The following is a 15,466-nucleotide window of genomic DNA, read 5'->3' as shown; positions in this document are numbered from 1 at the left end:
AGAAAATGGACAATTTTATTGGTAAAACAGCCCCCCATACAAGAAATACCTACATTGTGCAGAGGAGTTTCTTGTTGTCTTGTACAGAGGGCATCTTGTTACTGACACACACACGGGTCAGGGAAATATCACCAGCGTGAGAATATGGAGACTGTGCCTCTTTCCCAGCTGCATCCCAAAAACCACAGACACCAGTGTCTGCAGGGGACTCGTGTCAAACTCAGAAGCATAAACATAAAAAACATTTTACAATAATCACTTCCCATCATGTTTTCTGACACAGAGATCTGGAACATTAAATTCACTTGAAACTAATGATCAATAATAATTCTGTACAATAGGAACCTTCCCTGGTATATTAATATATATTCTAATTAAACTGTTACATTTCTTCTATCTGCTGCTCTACATCTGTTCTCACCCCCCCGTCTGGGCAGAGAGGGTGTGAGGTGCAGTAATCAGCCAGACCCCCTTTATGATTTAAAAGATAATCATTATTAACAGAATAATAAAGTCAAACCACGCCGTACTGAAGCAGAGATATACAAACCAGCCCGTGAAGGAGTCGGCGTGTAATAATAATAACAATAACTCAAATGTGCAAACTTCAAATCGTCATTGATAGAAGCCGCCATCAATTCCTGCTGAAATACTCTGTTGTGTACCGCTCTCGTTTTTGTACTGTTTAATAAAGAGACTCGGAGAAGGGACATGAATACTCTTGCGTCTTCACTTGATCGTCCTCACTTCCGGGTATTGTTGGTAATGTAGTACACAAGCATCTCGGCAGATACAGCAGGTATCCCGCCTGTCAGCTCCTCACAAGCAGAGAGCTCTGGTACATCAACACTCACGCCCAGCTGATCCCCAATAACAGCTCCTGGCACAGAAACACGACCCGGCGCTTTAATGTCAACTATTGTACACTTGTGTGCTTCTGCACCGAGAGCATTCTTCTGTTCTCTGGCAGAGAGAACTCGCCTCAGATCAAATCACAAACCGACACGAAATTTACATGTCAACTCTGCTATCTGGCTGTGGCGGGGTTTTATTGATGATAATAAACTGTGCGCGCTGCAGTTTTAAATGCTCAAGACGGAAAATCGCCGCGACACGAAATCCTGGTACTGGGAGGGGTTTCAAATCTACAATAGAGATCAATAATAATAATATATACAGGTACAATAGAGATCTAGGGAATATATCTACAGATACAGGGACAGTACAGATAGAGTACAGGAGACATATAGATACAGTACAGATCTTGAGACAGTACAGATACAGTCCTGCTACTGGGAGGGGTTTCAAATCTACAATAGAGATCAATAATAATATATACAGGTACAATAGAGATCTAGGGAATATATCTACAGATACAGAGACAGTACAGATAGAGTACAGGAGACATATAGATACAGTACAGATACAGTCCTGCTACTGGGAGGGGTTTCAAATCTACAATAGAGATCAATAATAATAATAACAATAATAATAATAATATATACAGGTACAATAGAGATCTAGGGAATATATCTACAGATACAGAGACAGTACAGATAGAGTACAGGAGACATATAGATACAGTACAGATCTTGAGACAGTACAGATACAGTCCTGATACTGGGAGGGGTTTCAACTCTACAATATAGATCAATAATAATATATACTGTACAGGTACAATAGAGATCTAGGGAATATATCTACAGATACAGATACAGTAGAGATATAGTACACTTTTTCACACAGGGCCATGTAGGTTTGGATTTTTTTCCCCTAATAATAAAAACCTTCATTTAAAAACTGCATTTTGTGTTTACTTGTGTTATCTTTGTCTAATATTTCAATTTGTTTGATGATCTGAACCATTTCAGTGTGACAAACATGCAAAAAAATAAGAAATCAGGAAGGGGGCAAACACTTTTTCACACCACTGTATACAGTATGATGTAGGATGTCGGAGTTGATATGTTAGCAGTCAAGAATAACCTGTTGTGGTAATAGCTCTGTACAGCCTGGTAATTGGCTGCCAGACCTGGGACATGATAATATACAGGAATTCAGGCAGAGAGTCTTTGTCTATTTTAACAGAGCAGTGGTTTGCTATTGTGAAGACTGAGTCTGTCCAGAGACTATTATATCCATTGACACAGTAAAGCTCTGCGGTATCAGATGAATGTTCGACTAACAACGCTATAAAAACAATGCCGTGTCGACCATGAAAATGTCTGAACAGCCGAAATGTTGTTTCTCTTTCTCTCCCGTTCCTTTGCGGGATCAACATGCTGTAAACGAGTCGGTGCTCCGGGATTTCTGTACGTCAGCTTGTTCAATGTGTTTCCCCCGGTTGCCATGACGACAGGAGTCCAGCAGCCGCGGAGCCAGTGAATCGTGTTTGCAGTGACACCGCGCTCTCGCGTTTGATAAAGTTATTTTAGACACTTCCCACCCTTTTCTGAATACAAATACGCAAACAAATACACAATTAAAGTTAGGAAAAGCCACTGACTGGACAAACCGTGATAAGTAAAACATGCTGATCACAGAACACGTAACGCAACGTAAAAGGCTAAAACCGACGCGAGACTCGGGTAAATTACATTCACTCACTAAAACACAGTGAGTTCGGGGTTCCCAGTCCTGGTCCCTGGGTCACCTGGCTCTAGGTGAGTTCTGTCCCAGACTGATGGTTCAAGCTGTCTGTTTCACAGGCGACAGGTGCGTCTGTGTGAAACTGCGCCCAGGTGTGTCGCCTGCTGTCACTCAGAGCTGTCTGTCCCGCCCGCACAGGTCAGAAATAACCCAGCCAAGGAGTATCAGTGCTTTATCAACAAACTGTAATAACTTTTATTTTATACAGTATCGTTCCTAGGGCCTCTCATGACATCAGTTTGTATAGAATTTCCCCTATGTCGTTTTTTTTACCAGTAAAAACAGTATCTGCGACACACACAAGCAAATACACGGGCTTTCTGAGCACCGCCCGCGTGTAAAACGAGCCTGACAGGTTACCGAAACCGAAAGTACTTGAGTGTTATGAAACACTGGCGTCCTCACCTGCACAATCACCTTTGCTTTGGTGTTTTAAGGGCTCTTTTTCTTTTTCTTTTTCTTTTTTAAGAGCTCGAATCAAACAGAGCAGGGGCATGATGATGCTGTTCGTGGTTCTGGTGGGTTTGGGTCTTCCAGGCTGGGTCGCTGGAGATGAGTCCTGCTGGTGCTTTTCCAGATGCACGAGTAGTAAACTCGTGATAAGGGCTCGCTGTTTTTTTATGTTTATGTACGGCTAAAGCTATACTTTAATCAATATTTTATTGTCGTCACTTTGTTTGCATCTGTCCATTTCGTTTACAGCCTTGGGGGTCATTAATTATGATAATTACTGTATGATACGCTTTCCGTAAACAACAACAAAAACATAATTTCCTCCTCACGTCTCAATTCCATAGATTTAACGTACAAACAGGCCTGTTGTCATGACTGAGTGATTTCTAGCAATTTGTGTCTTGCCAGACTCACCTAGCTGGGTAATTCCATAAAGGTTCAAGGAAAGTGTGCTCATATTTGGAGCAAAAGTGTCTACAGCGCTGAAAATTGACGGACCTAAAGAGCTGGGAGAGGCAGTGACAAAAAGGTTTTATTTATATACATGAACTGATTTATGTTAAATCAGCTGATTTGGTATGAAAAAAAATGCAAACAAACCATCTCTCCAGGACCACTGTTAATATAATATTATATTATATTATATAATACATTATATTATGTATTATATTATACATAATATAATGTATTATATTACATATAATACTGAATACACACCTGAAGAAGGCTCCACGGCCAAAACGTTGTGTTCTCTTTCTTCTTTTTTTCAGCATGGAATAAACCTATTACTTGTTCCTTTGCAATATAGTATAATGTTGAGTGTGTCTGTATTAACCTCTCTTAATGCAGTGTAATGTCCAGTCAGGGTGTCTGTATGAACCCCCCTCTCTCTCAGTGCAGTGTTCATGTACTGGAGTGTCCAGTCAGGGTGTCTGTATGAACCCCCCTCTCTCTCAGTGCAGTGTTCATGTACTGGAGTGTCCAGTCAGTGTGTCTGTATGAACCCCTCTCTCTCTCAGTGCAGTGTTCATGTACTGGAGTGTCCAGTCAGTGTGTCTGTATGAACCCCCCTCTCTCTCAGTGCAGTGTTAATGTACTGGAGTGTCCAGTCAGTGTGTCTGTATTAACCCCTCTCTCTCAGTGCAGTGTTCATGTACTGGAGTGTCCAGTCAGTGTGTCTGTATGAACCCCTCTCTCTCTCAGTGCAGTGTTCATGTACTGGAGTGTCCAGTCAGTGTGTGTGTATGAACCCCTCTCTCTCTCAGTGCAGTGTTAATGTACTGGAGTGTCCAGTCAGTGTGTGTGTATGAACCCCTCTCTCTCTCAGTGCAGTGTTCATGTACTGGAGTGTCCAGTCAGTGTGTCTGTATGAACCCCTCTCTCTCTCAGTGCAGTGTTCATGTACTGGAGTGTCCAGTCAGTGTGTCTGTATGAACCCCTCTCTCAATGCAGTGTTAATGTACTGGAGTGTCCAGTCAGTGTGTCTGTATTAACCCCTCTCTCTCTCAGTGCAGTGTTCATGTACTGGAGTGTGCAGTCAGTGTGTCTGTATGAACCCCTCTCTCTCTCATTGATGCTTTACTCCCTGTTCACCCACGACTGTACTGCTAAGTTCAGCACAAACACCATCACCAAGTATGCTGACGATACCACAGTCGTGGGCCTGATCACTGACAACGACGAGACTGCCTACAGGGAGGAGATAAAACAACTCGCAGACTGGTGCCGAACCAACAACCTATGTCTCAACATCAGCAAAACCAAAGAGCTGATTGTTGACTTCAGAAGACAAGGAAAAGTTCACTCCCCCATCTACATAGAAGAGTCTGCGGTGGAGATGGTGAATAACTTCAAATTCCTAGGCGTTCACATCTCTAAGGACCTTACATGGACACTGAACACCTCCAGTCTCATCAAGAAGGCACAACAGCGGCTGTACTTCGTGAGAAGGCTGAAGAAAATACACCTACACCCACTGATCCTCACCAACTTCTACAGATGTACGGTGGAGAGCATACTGACCAGCTGCATCACAGTCTGGTACGGCAACTGCACCGCATCTGACCGCAAGGCACTACAGCGGGTGGTCAAAACTGCCCAACACATCATCGGCAGTGTCTTACCATCCATCCAGGAAATATACAACACCAGGAGTCTGAAAAAAGCCACCAAAATCATGTCTGACCCCACTCACCCCGGTCATAACTTGATTGTTCCCCTACCATCTGGCAGAAGGTTCCGGTCACTCCAGTCACACACAACTAGACTCCAAAATAGCTTCTTCCCCAGAGCTGTCAAGTTGGTGACGCCCCCACTCCCTTCCACCTTATTATGATCTCTCCTAACATCCTCCTGTACCCACAACCACTGTACTCCTACACCACTACACACACATGTAAGCCAAAATTGTACTGTCCCCTCAATAGCTCAGTAAAACTGTACTGGTTGTAATATTTATTAATCACCATACTATTTTTGCACTGTTTTTGTCCTGTTATATTTTCTCTGTTTGTGGATTTTGCACAGTTTTGATTACATACTATGTTATTACTATTGTGTTACTGTCTATTGTCTTATCTTCTGTCCTATTTATATACTGCTCCTGAGTGACTCATGAGAAACACTGTTCATTATACTATGCACCTGTGTAAGTCTAATTATGATAAAGTTGAACTGAATTGAAAAATGACATTATAAAATGAATTTTTAACCTCACTTCCCACAATGACATTCAGTTATACAACAGGTTGATGGCCTCCTTAATTTACTCTTTTTGCCACTATAAAACAAGAATATCGATCCATTTTCGAAGTGCTTTTTCTAATCCACGGCCAGAGCCAGAACTGATCTCATTAAGCAACAGGTGCAAGGCAAGACAGAGCCTGGACAGGGTGCCAGTCACAAACACAGACATGTTCACTCCAGGGCCTGATTTCCCAAAAACCAATTAGCCTACCAGGTTGTTTATAGACTTCATGCAATCACAGGGAGCACATACAAACTCCACGCAAAAATGGCACCCAGGTCCAGAATTTAACACAGGGTCCCAGCACTGCAAGGCAACATTGCTGACCAATGAGCCACCTTGCAAAACAGTAGTAAAAGAGTATTTGTACACAACAACACTCCATATACTATCACACTATATACATTAGTTTTTTTCCATTAAAATTAATTCTATCTAATTAGCAATTATTAACTATCAAAATAGGTACATAAAATATAACTATAAATAGGTAGATACAGTATAAATGATATAAACACATTGGAAAGATGCAGGTTCTACATCACTGACACAGTTATTGAGTCTGAACAAAGTGTTTTCAGCCCTGTTGTTGTATTACAGATGTTTTCAGCACCATAACCAGTCAACAACAGTTCAGTTTCCAGTAAAAGAATCCCGTTGCCACATCCCACAACTCTTTCCCACTTCACTCGGCATCTCTCCACTATATTCTCACCAGTGAGGAAGTTAAAGACACTGTTTTTAAACACACAGATGCCGATTTCGTACACGTCACCTGTAATGAAACACTAATGAGGAGGTATGGATCCTGTGCAGCCGCAGGAGTAGCCGGTAGTCACGGCAACAAACAATCCGAATTGAGAGGCGAGATCGTGGGCGAAGGGAGAAGGTAGGTAGACATCCAGGACGGACACAGGTGGCAAACAATCCGAATCGAGAGGCGAGGTACGACGTTGAAAGGCAAAAGGGGTTAATCCAAAATCCAGAGTGACACAAGGTTTAGGAATCACCAGGTGGAGCTCTCAGGGAGTTAACTCAATACCGAGCAGCGGGAAGCGGGTTAGGATGGTTTAAATAGCGCTGCTCGCCACACGGTGGAGCGTGTGCTGATGGATTAACACGTGCGGCGGCGCTTGTTATTATCAACCCGCTGCTGGTACTGGTGAGTTCTTTTACGAGATGATCTCCACTGGCTGGTGGGCGTGACAGTAATAATAGTGATAGAAACAGAGCACTCACAGGTCTCTGGACGTTGGTCTAGACTCTAGAAAGTGGTTCCATTCACAAGCGACTCTGGACCTCAACACCTGTTGATGGGTCACCTTTGTCAGACACAGCAGGGGAGCCCAAGCCCACCTACACACACATTCACACACACCGACAGATATACACTTACACACACTCCACATACACTCATAACTACAAATACACTATTACTAACACAACAACAGCCAATAACACTACAACAGTAACACTAAGACTTACACTATCATCATCACCACTAAAACTGACACAAACTACTACTACACTACTAATACACCTACACACACACTGACAGATATACACCAACATGCTCACACCCATTCACAAACACAGACACTACACATACTGACTGACACCACACACATTTATACACATACACTACACACACTCACAGACACACATTCACAGACACACATAGACACAACACACACTCACAGACACCACACACATTTATACACACACTCACACACATTCACAGACTCACATAGACACTACAAATACTTACAGAAACACACCAACACACTCACAAACACCACACTCACAGACACACTCCACATATACTCATAACTACAAATACACTATAACTAACACTAACACAAATGCTACAAACATTACAAAAGTACCAATATCACTAAAACTTACACTATCATCATCACCACCACTAAACCTTACACAAACAACTACACTACGAATATTAATAATAACAGTAATGCTATCACTAAAACTGACATGACTACTAGTGTAAATACTCTGACAGGAACTCTATAATTATCACTAACATTAACATGAATACTAGTAAAATACTAATTTTAGTATTAGTTCCTGTCCGTGACGTCAAACCGCTCTTTGTGACGAAGTCGAGACCTAGCCGGACACGGTGACGTGGCGCCTGTCGCCGTGGTTACCACACTTATAATTTGTAAACAGTGGGAAAATGCATTTAAACTGTTACCTACACAAATTGATCAACTTGGAATATAGTTTTCTAGCTCTAGGATACAATTCCTAAATAACAATTTATATAATAATTATTTGATTTCGGATTGAACAGTGTAACCCTAAACGCACTATGGTAATTGATCGATACAGGCTGTATTGACTGTTTTCTAGATATTTAAAACAGGGTCAAGAACGGGAAAATAATCAGTACTCACCAATCGGTGCAGTAAATCGATTATTCTACACACAATTGGATTAATTGGTTGTCGATAGATAAGTGATCAATAATGCTCCTCCGTGCGCTCCGCGTGCCTCCCGCGGTCTCGCTCTCTGATCCCGGCGCTCTGGCTGGTGTCTGTGACGTCACAGCGCTCTTCCTGACAGAGCAGAGCTGGAGGAGACTCCTGTCCGGCGCTCTTACAGATATAACATCTCCAATAATAAAACTTACTGGGCTGTGAGGAGAAGCGATTCGGAATAGTTGGAGAAGGAGAGCGACAAACCGAGAAATTAAACTCATTAAACGGGAAAAAAAATAGTTTACTTCACAGACTAATATGTGTATAGCGTACTCCCGTAGAGCAGAGGAGAAAGGGCACAAGTCCCTGTAATCAGCGCTTTTAAGCATTTTACACGAATCTCCACAGAATAGAAGCCAGGAGGACCAGACTCCTGATCCTGGAGGTTGAAGAGCATCTCCTGGTTTTATTTCCACTCGAGCTCTCAGCTCCTCAGCCCATTTGATGATTGAATTAACTGTATAACTGTTATCAGACTCTGTTTAACTGTGTATTTATAAGACTCTCTGTGAGAGACGTGTGGGAGACGCTGTATCCCAGGGCTGGTGTGGAATCACACACAGACAGGTCTTCTGTGTGATCTGAGTCCCACTGCTCAGAGCTACAGACTGGTCAACTGGTCACTATTGTAGACAAGACCATCAGTCTGCTGCTGCTGATAATCATAGTACACTGATAAGAGTAGCAATACTGCTGTTCATTAAATCAGTAAAAATAATAATAAGAGATAAACACATATTGCTCAATTTTCAGTAAAACACTTCTGACAGAGGGTTGGAGGAGTGACTTACAGTAAAGACAAGGAATCAGGACAGTAATACTGGAGGTCCTGGAAAGGGTTAATACTGTAGAAACTTCTTGCTTCTGACCTGGAACAGAGCCCACAGCTGCCAGATCAGTGACCCCTGAGCCCATTTCACAGAGAAGAGAACCCGGAGCTTTGCTCTGTCTCTAAGAGGCTGTGAGGAAGGAGAAAAGGGGGAGATGTGACCTGAGTCCAGGCTGTTCTGTGTGATATTATTCATGTAGCAGCACTGATTGTCTGAATGTCCTCTGGTTCTGGATTGTCAGGATAAAGAGAAGGATGGAGATGAGCTTCTGTCTGTTCAGGATGGAGGAGTTTGTGTAAAGTACTGAGGGACCCAGAGCTCTGTGTGTGAGTCTGAGCTGTGAATCTGACTGAGAGGAGATACATTTTTTTATTCTGCCTCTGAGAAGTCTTTTCCTTTGCCAAGTGATGTTACATCCCCTTCAGATACTCTGCACAGACTGTCAGAGTAAGCAGAGAGGAGAGAGAGAGATGGACAGATAAGAGCACACACTGCGAGAGAGACAGGAAGGTGGAGAGAGGGAGAAGGAGCAGAAAGACAGTGCAGGTGTTCAACCACACTGTGACCACAGGAGACAGGAGGCTTTTCTCAGCTGCTGAGGAGCTCAGTGCTCATGGCCACTCAGGCTCAGAGGCTCTGGCAGCAGTCAGGTCTGGGAGCTTCTCCTCATACTGACACTGGAGCTCTGAGAGTCACCCTCCATTCTGACAGGAACAGCCCCTCCTTTTCAGCTCCGAGAGATACACTGACAGCACTGTTTGAGGAGAGGACCTGTCACTCTGTACAACACTGGAGCTCTGAACACTGGACTCCCTGTGTGTCTCCCTGTACAGCTCAGCTCTCAGCTGCCTCATCACACTGACACCCACAGCCTCACAGTACAGCCTGGTCTCCTGTGCTGGAGGAGCTCAGAGGAGCACAAACCACAGACTCACTGCAGAGTCTGACCTGCAGCTCCAGTGAAGCTCTGTCTTATATCACCGCTTTTAGGCTGTATTAACAAGGTCTGATTTTTAAACGAAATCATCATATCATTGCTTTTTCAAACTGACTCCTGCTCTTCTGTTTCTGCTGTTGCAGTTATTATGGTGAGGCTGTAACACAGGAGCTCTGCTATATTGAACAGGAGAGTTTAAATACAGCACAACTACTAATACTACTGCTGCTACTACAACTACAGTACTTCTGCTACTGATACTACTGCTGCCTTTTATTACTATTAATACCTGCTGTTAATATTTTACTGCTCCTCCTACTGCTACTGCTACTTCTACTTATAAGAATAAGGAGGAGGAGGTGACCTGAGTCCTCACTCTGTTCAGCCTGGGGGTGTATCAGTGTATCAGTATCAGTTCAGCTCCACTGTGCTGTTAGAGAGTCTCAGTCTCACAGTCAGCTCCACACAGAGAGACACTGGGGCCACAGCTGGAGGGGCTGGAACATCTGTGTGGACTGAAGCTGCCCAGGGACAGACTCACAGTCTGAGGGACTCAGTACAAAGAGGACAGCCACTGCTGGGCTTTTCTTTCTTTTTCATTTAAATGCTTGATCTCTGATTACAGCTACAGGACAGCCAGTTCTTATTCAGTCCACCTTGCCTCTGTATTCCTGTGCTGACCTGAGTGACTTCACTGCCAGCTTGTGGACAGGCTTTTCTCACACTGTCCTTGACCAGGACCAGAAGACACTGGTCTGTGACTCACTGCAGGATACCAGTCACTGGACACTGCCTGACACAGAGAGCAAGGATCACAGGACCAAATATACATAATTGATTATCTTGATGCTGATTTACATTATTACTGATTTATATTACTTGTCTAGAACTGAAGAGATTTTTTTAGTGTTAATATCTGATCTCTTCCTGCCCCTGCAGCACCTGCAGCCCTGCTGTCTGTATCTGTATCTGTAATTTTCCTCCAGTGAGACACAGAGCTGCTCCTGCCTCTCCTCTCTTCCGCACTGCTGGGAGTGTCTTCAGGGAGAGGAAACAGTGTAGTGACAGTTTTATGTTATTCACAACACGGATTTCCCTTCATGTTTATTAAGATGTGTAATTTGTATGTTGGTTGTATGAGTACAGTTTCTTCAAAAGTCCTGTCAGTTAACAGTGGATAGCTCGCCGACGTATGTCTTCATGATAACTCTTTAAGGTGATTACAAGTGTCTTGATCAAATCTGCGTCATATTTTTAAAATAGTTTATTTTATTTTTAGATGCAACGGGAGTATAAATGAATTCTCCCACCCTCCATTCCACGATAAAACTCCATGTGTGAATCTTATTTTACTTGAAGTTGATGCTGTTGGTCATTATTGGAAATTGCCCGGTGATATCGACTCAGGTACTTGGTTTTTACATGCTGTAATTCGATACATCCAAAGCATTTGTATTCAGTCCAATTATCAATAAGGTCAATAATGTATTAAACATTACATTCCACTTTTTCCCTAGATGATGTTCATGTTGGATCAGTGAGAAAGACATGCCTGGTTGTGCTTGACCAGCAAATTACTATCATTTTAGTTCTGACCTGACCACAATAAGCAATTGTACCACAGAGACTCCAACTGAGCAGACGGGAATAGCCCAGTCAGTAGAACATCGAACTTTTCATCTCAGGGTCCCTATTCAGGCGGCTGATTTTCTTGCAACTACTTATTCCATGCTGAAACGAGCAGGAAACAACGTTTCAGCAGTGGAGCCTTCTTTGGGTGTGATACAGAACAAACCTTTACTTGTTTCTTTCGAATTTATTTAAACCTCATCTCCAGCACCTAAACTCGTCACTTGCTTTCAGTAGTTAAAGACACAGACCACACTGCTCCAGGTGAGGTTCAGACTCACAACCTTGGCATGACTCCGCTGTGCACTGCTGTATGAGCACCGCACGCTGACTGATTGCGCCACTGGAGCTGTACGTCTCCTTCTCCTCATACAGACTTGAGCTGCAGAAACACAGGGTGAAAACGGTTTCGGTTGTGGATCCATCTCCACATGGGGGAAAGGGACAGTAAAATAGGAAAAGTAAATACAAGAGAAGAAACGGAAAGAATTGTGCTCACTGCAAAGTAGGAAGGAAAGAGGTGGCCGGATACATAAAACAGCTCGGCGAATAATTTGTAACGACATTCTTTGGTGACAATCAGCAGACAGATTTCTCTTCATGTTCCGCTGTGCAGTTTGAACATTCGTTCTCCCAGATCGGTTGGTTATATGAGATCAGCTGATAGAAATTAGGACTACTCAGAATCAATACAATTGATGTGTGGCGAAGGCAAATAACCTTTGTACATGATCCGGAATGTGACTGGTTAAATTTCAGCACTGTTGCTACCCCCTTTATAAAGGGTGTGCACACTTACACAACCAAGGCATTGAAAGCTTTTATTATTGTTCCAAAAAATGTTCCATTTGTTTTCTTTCTTAAATGTTGTTGATTAAAAGATCTTATTACATGTGAAAAAAATCTGATTGTGAAAAGGTCAAAATGTTGATTAATTGTGGGAGCCCCTTGACTCCTCGTGTCGTTCTGTATTTCTCTCTCATTCTACTGGGAGTGGCGCCGTCGCTTCTGGATAAAGTCTGTCAGTGGTCATTCCAGACGGGTCTGGTACGACTGCGCTTCGGCACAAGAAGAGACACGTGACTTACGAGGATCCCTACAGTGTTTTTGTTTTTCTAGAGCCCGGATAGCTCAATCGGTAGCGCATCAGACTTTTAATCTGAGGGTCCGGGGTTCAAGTCCCTGTTCAGGCGGTTGTACTGTCCTTAAGTCTATTGTGAATGTCACGAAATCGTCTTTTATCTTCACTCTTCTAGCTGTACTGTGGTTATTTTAAATGTCCATTACTTGTATTTTCTTTAGTGTTTCATTCCACAACCCGAAAATGTTCAAGTAGATCATGTTACTACGCTCCACATAGATAATCTAATTGAAATGACAGTAGAGTACAGGACAGGCAGTGAGGAGCTCACACAGTGAGGACTCTTGGATACAAGAGGAAAGGCACACTGCGCATCTGCAGAACATCACGTCCGAGTTTACAGTGACAGCAGAGGTTGGAAGCGAAGTCGTTTTTATTACTCGCTCGCTGAACGATCTCTCAAGAAAGTTGAGATTCAACGGGTGTCTAACAATCACGTTCAAAAAGGTGACGATAAGTTTTTTTTAACTAGGTAGCCTTAATGGCAACACGGTGTGAGTAGATCTTAAAGCAGCTGCAGACAGAGAAGCCGTAATGGCAACACAGTGCTTTGAGTTCGGCTTTTCTTATTTCTTCTGCAGAACCACCGCCATCGGAATATACTGATCCGCATAAGAAGAGCTTTCGGGTTCTGATCGTTTTTATTGAGCGCTGCTCTAAACTTTACATTTGCTCGTGCTGGTTTATTAGAGACATTTCTCTAATTACATGATTTCACTTTTTTTCTTAACAACGAGGAGAAAGAAAGAAAATATATAATTCATTATTAGAACCACAGGCAAGATGGCTGGTGGTCTAAGGCGTTCAGGTCGCAGTTTCCTCTGGAGACGTTTGTTCAAATCTCACTTCTAATAAAGAGGTTTTTCTCGTTAGAGTAGAAACGATAGAAGCCTCAAGTGGGAAAAAAAATCCCGACATCTCGCATTTCACGTGTTTAATGTTAATTGTCTCAGTGGTTGATGGCTCTTCTCCCTTGCAGGGTGACGGCTACTTCTTGAGAGAGGGAGTCTCCCACGCACGGCTGCTCTTCATCAAGAGCCGAGACAACAGAAACAGACTTCAAACTGACATGAATTACTTCTTGAGCGTCTATGACCGTCTTTAAAAAGCTGAGAGAAAGCGGAAACGTCTTTGGAAATGCGAGTGATCAGAGCTCACGCTCAGCTGCGGACAAGCGCTCCTGGTTAGTTTAGTGCTGAGTACCCCCGCTTGTTGCAGGGTACGTGTCTGTGACAGGGCGCTGGTTTAATTTTTTTTTATTGTTTGAATCCGATTCATATTGGAATCCGATTCATACTGAAATGTTAAACAACTGAGGTGCACTAAGTCTAACAGCTCAACCACTTGGCAGGATGGCCGAGTGGTTGAGCTGTTAGACTTCAAATCCACTGGGTAAATGTTCTCGTGGGCTCAAACCCCCCAGCTGGTAGACTCTTGTACGAATCGTGAAGTGACAGAACACTTTGAAGATTTACACTCTATTTAAATGTCAATTTACTCAATTTCAGTTCTCTTCACTCCCCGGGATAACTAAACTCTCACAATCACATACTGAAGGCTTTACATGCATTAGCTGTGATACAGCTCCTTATAAAGACAGAATGAAACTGTTTGTTATGTCTCTCATGGTGATCCTCTTCTCGATCCAAAGGAAATGTTTAATATAAATGTTTAATATGATGCCTCGAGAAAGAAAGGAGTGAATTTCCGCCTGGAATGATTGATGCCCCTTCAAACATTTTCTAATATCCCCGGAAGTGTATACAGTAGAATCCTCATTTGTGGCTTAAATTCAAGGTAACCAAGACTAAGAAAACGAGTTGGAAACTTGATGTCAAACTGGAATTTAATCACCAGGAGCATTACACTACATAGGCCAGTATGTGCCAGAGAGCAGCACCTGACGTCCCTTCGATAGCTCAGTTGGTCGAGTGGCGGACGGTAGTGGAAAAGTGGGGAATCCTTAGGTCGCTGGTTAGACTCCGGCTCGAAGGAAGGTGCTTTTGTGTACTTTAATCAGAGAGTTAAAATAGCTAATCTTTTTCACTCAGACGTTGATCAAAAACGATAAAGCAGAGGCTCTTGTTCCAAATTCGGCTCACGTCTGATTGTCTTGTTTTGGGCAAGATCTGATCTTTGAATGAAGGGACTGCTCTGTCTGCTTTGTAATTCAAAATTAGATACAAACGTCACTGTTTTCAAAGGATAGGTACTTAAATTGGCTTTATGATTTGGTATTGATTTTGTATCGTTGTATTATTAAGTTTGTGCTTTCTGTATTTGTATCGTATTGTGAACTTATGTTTTAAACAAATGCATACACAGCACACATCTGTTTATACCATTTTTATTAAGTACAAGCTACTGTGCACTTCTGGGAGTAAAACAGGTTCGATATAAAGTGGCAAAAATGTAAAAGGGAAAAATACCCCAGACTGCGTGTAAAGCTCTTGCTGTGACTGTTGTTTTACTGTTAAATACGGCGTACTGTGCACGAAATGTTGCAGAAACACAACCTGATATTTTAATAATTATTTTAATAATTTGAAAAGTATGAGGCCCTGGATCCAAATATTCAGT

This window comes from Atractosteus spatula (genome assembly GCF_055471065.1).
Source record: "Atractosteus spatula isolate fAtrSpa1 chromosome 10 unlocalized genomic scaffold, fAtrSpa1.hap1 SUPER_10_unloc_2, whole genome shotgun sequence".
In the NCBI taxonomy this organism is placed as follows: Eukaryota; Metazoa; Chordata; class Actinopteri; order Semionotiformes; family Lepisosteidae; genus Atractosteus; species Atractosteus spatula.
This window is presented reverse-complemented; position numbering follows the sequence as displayed.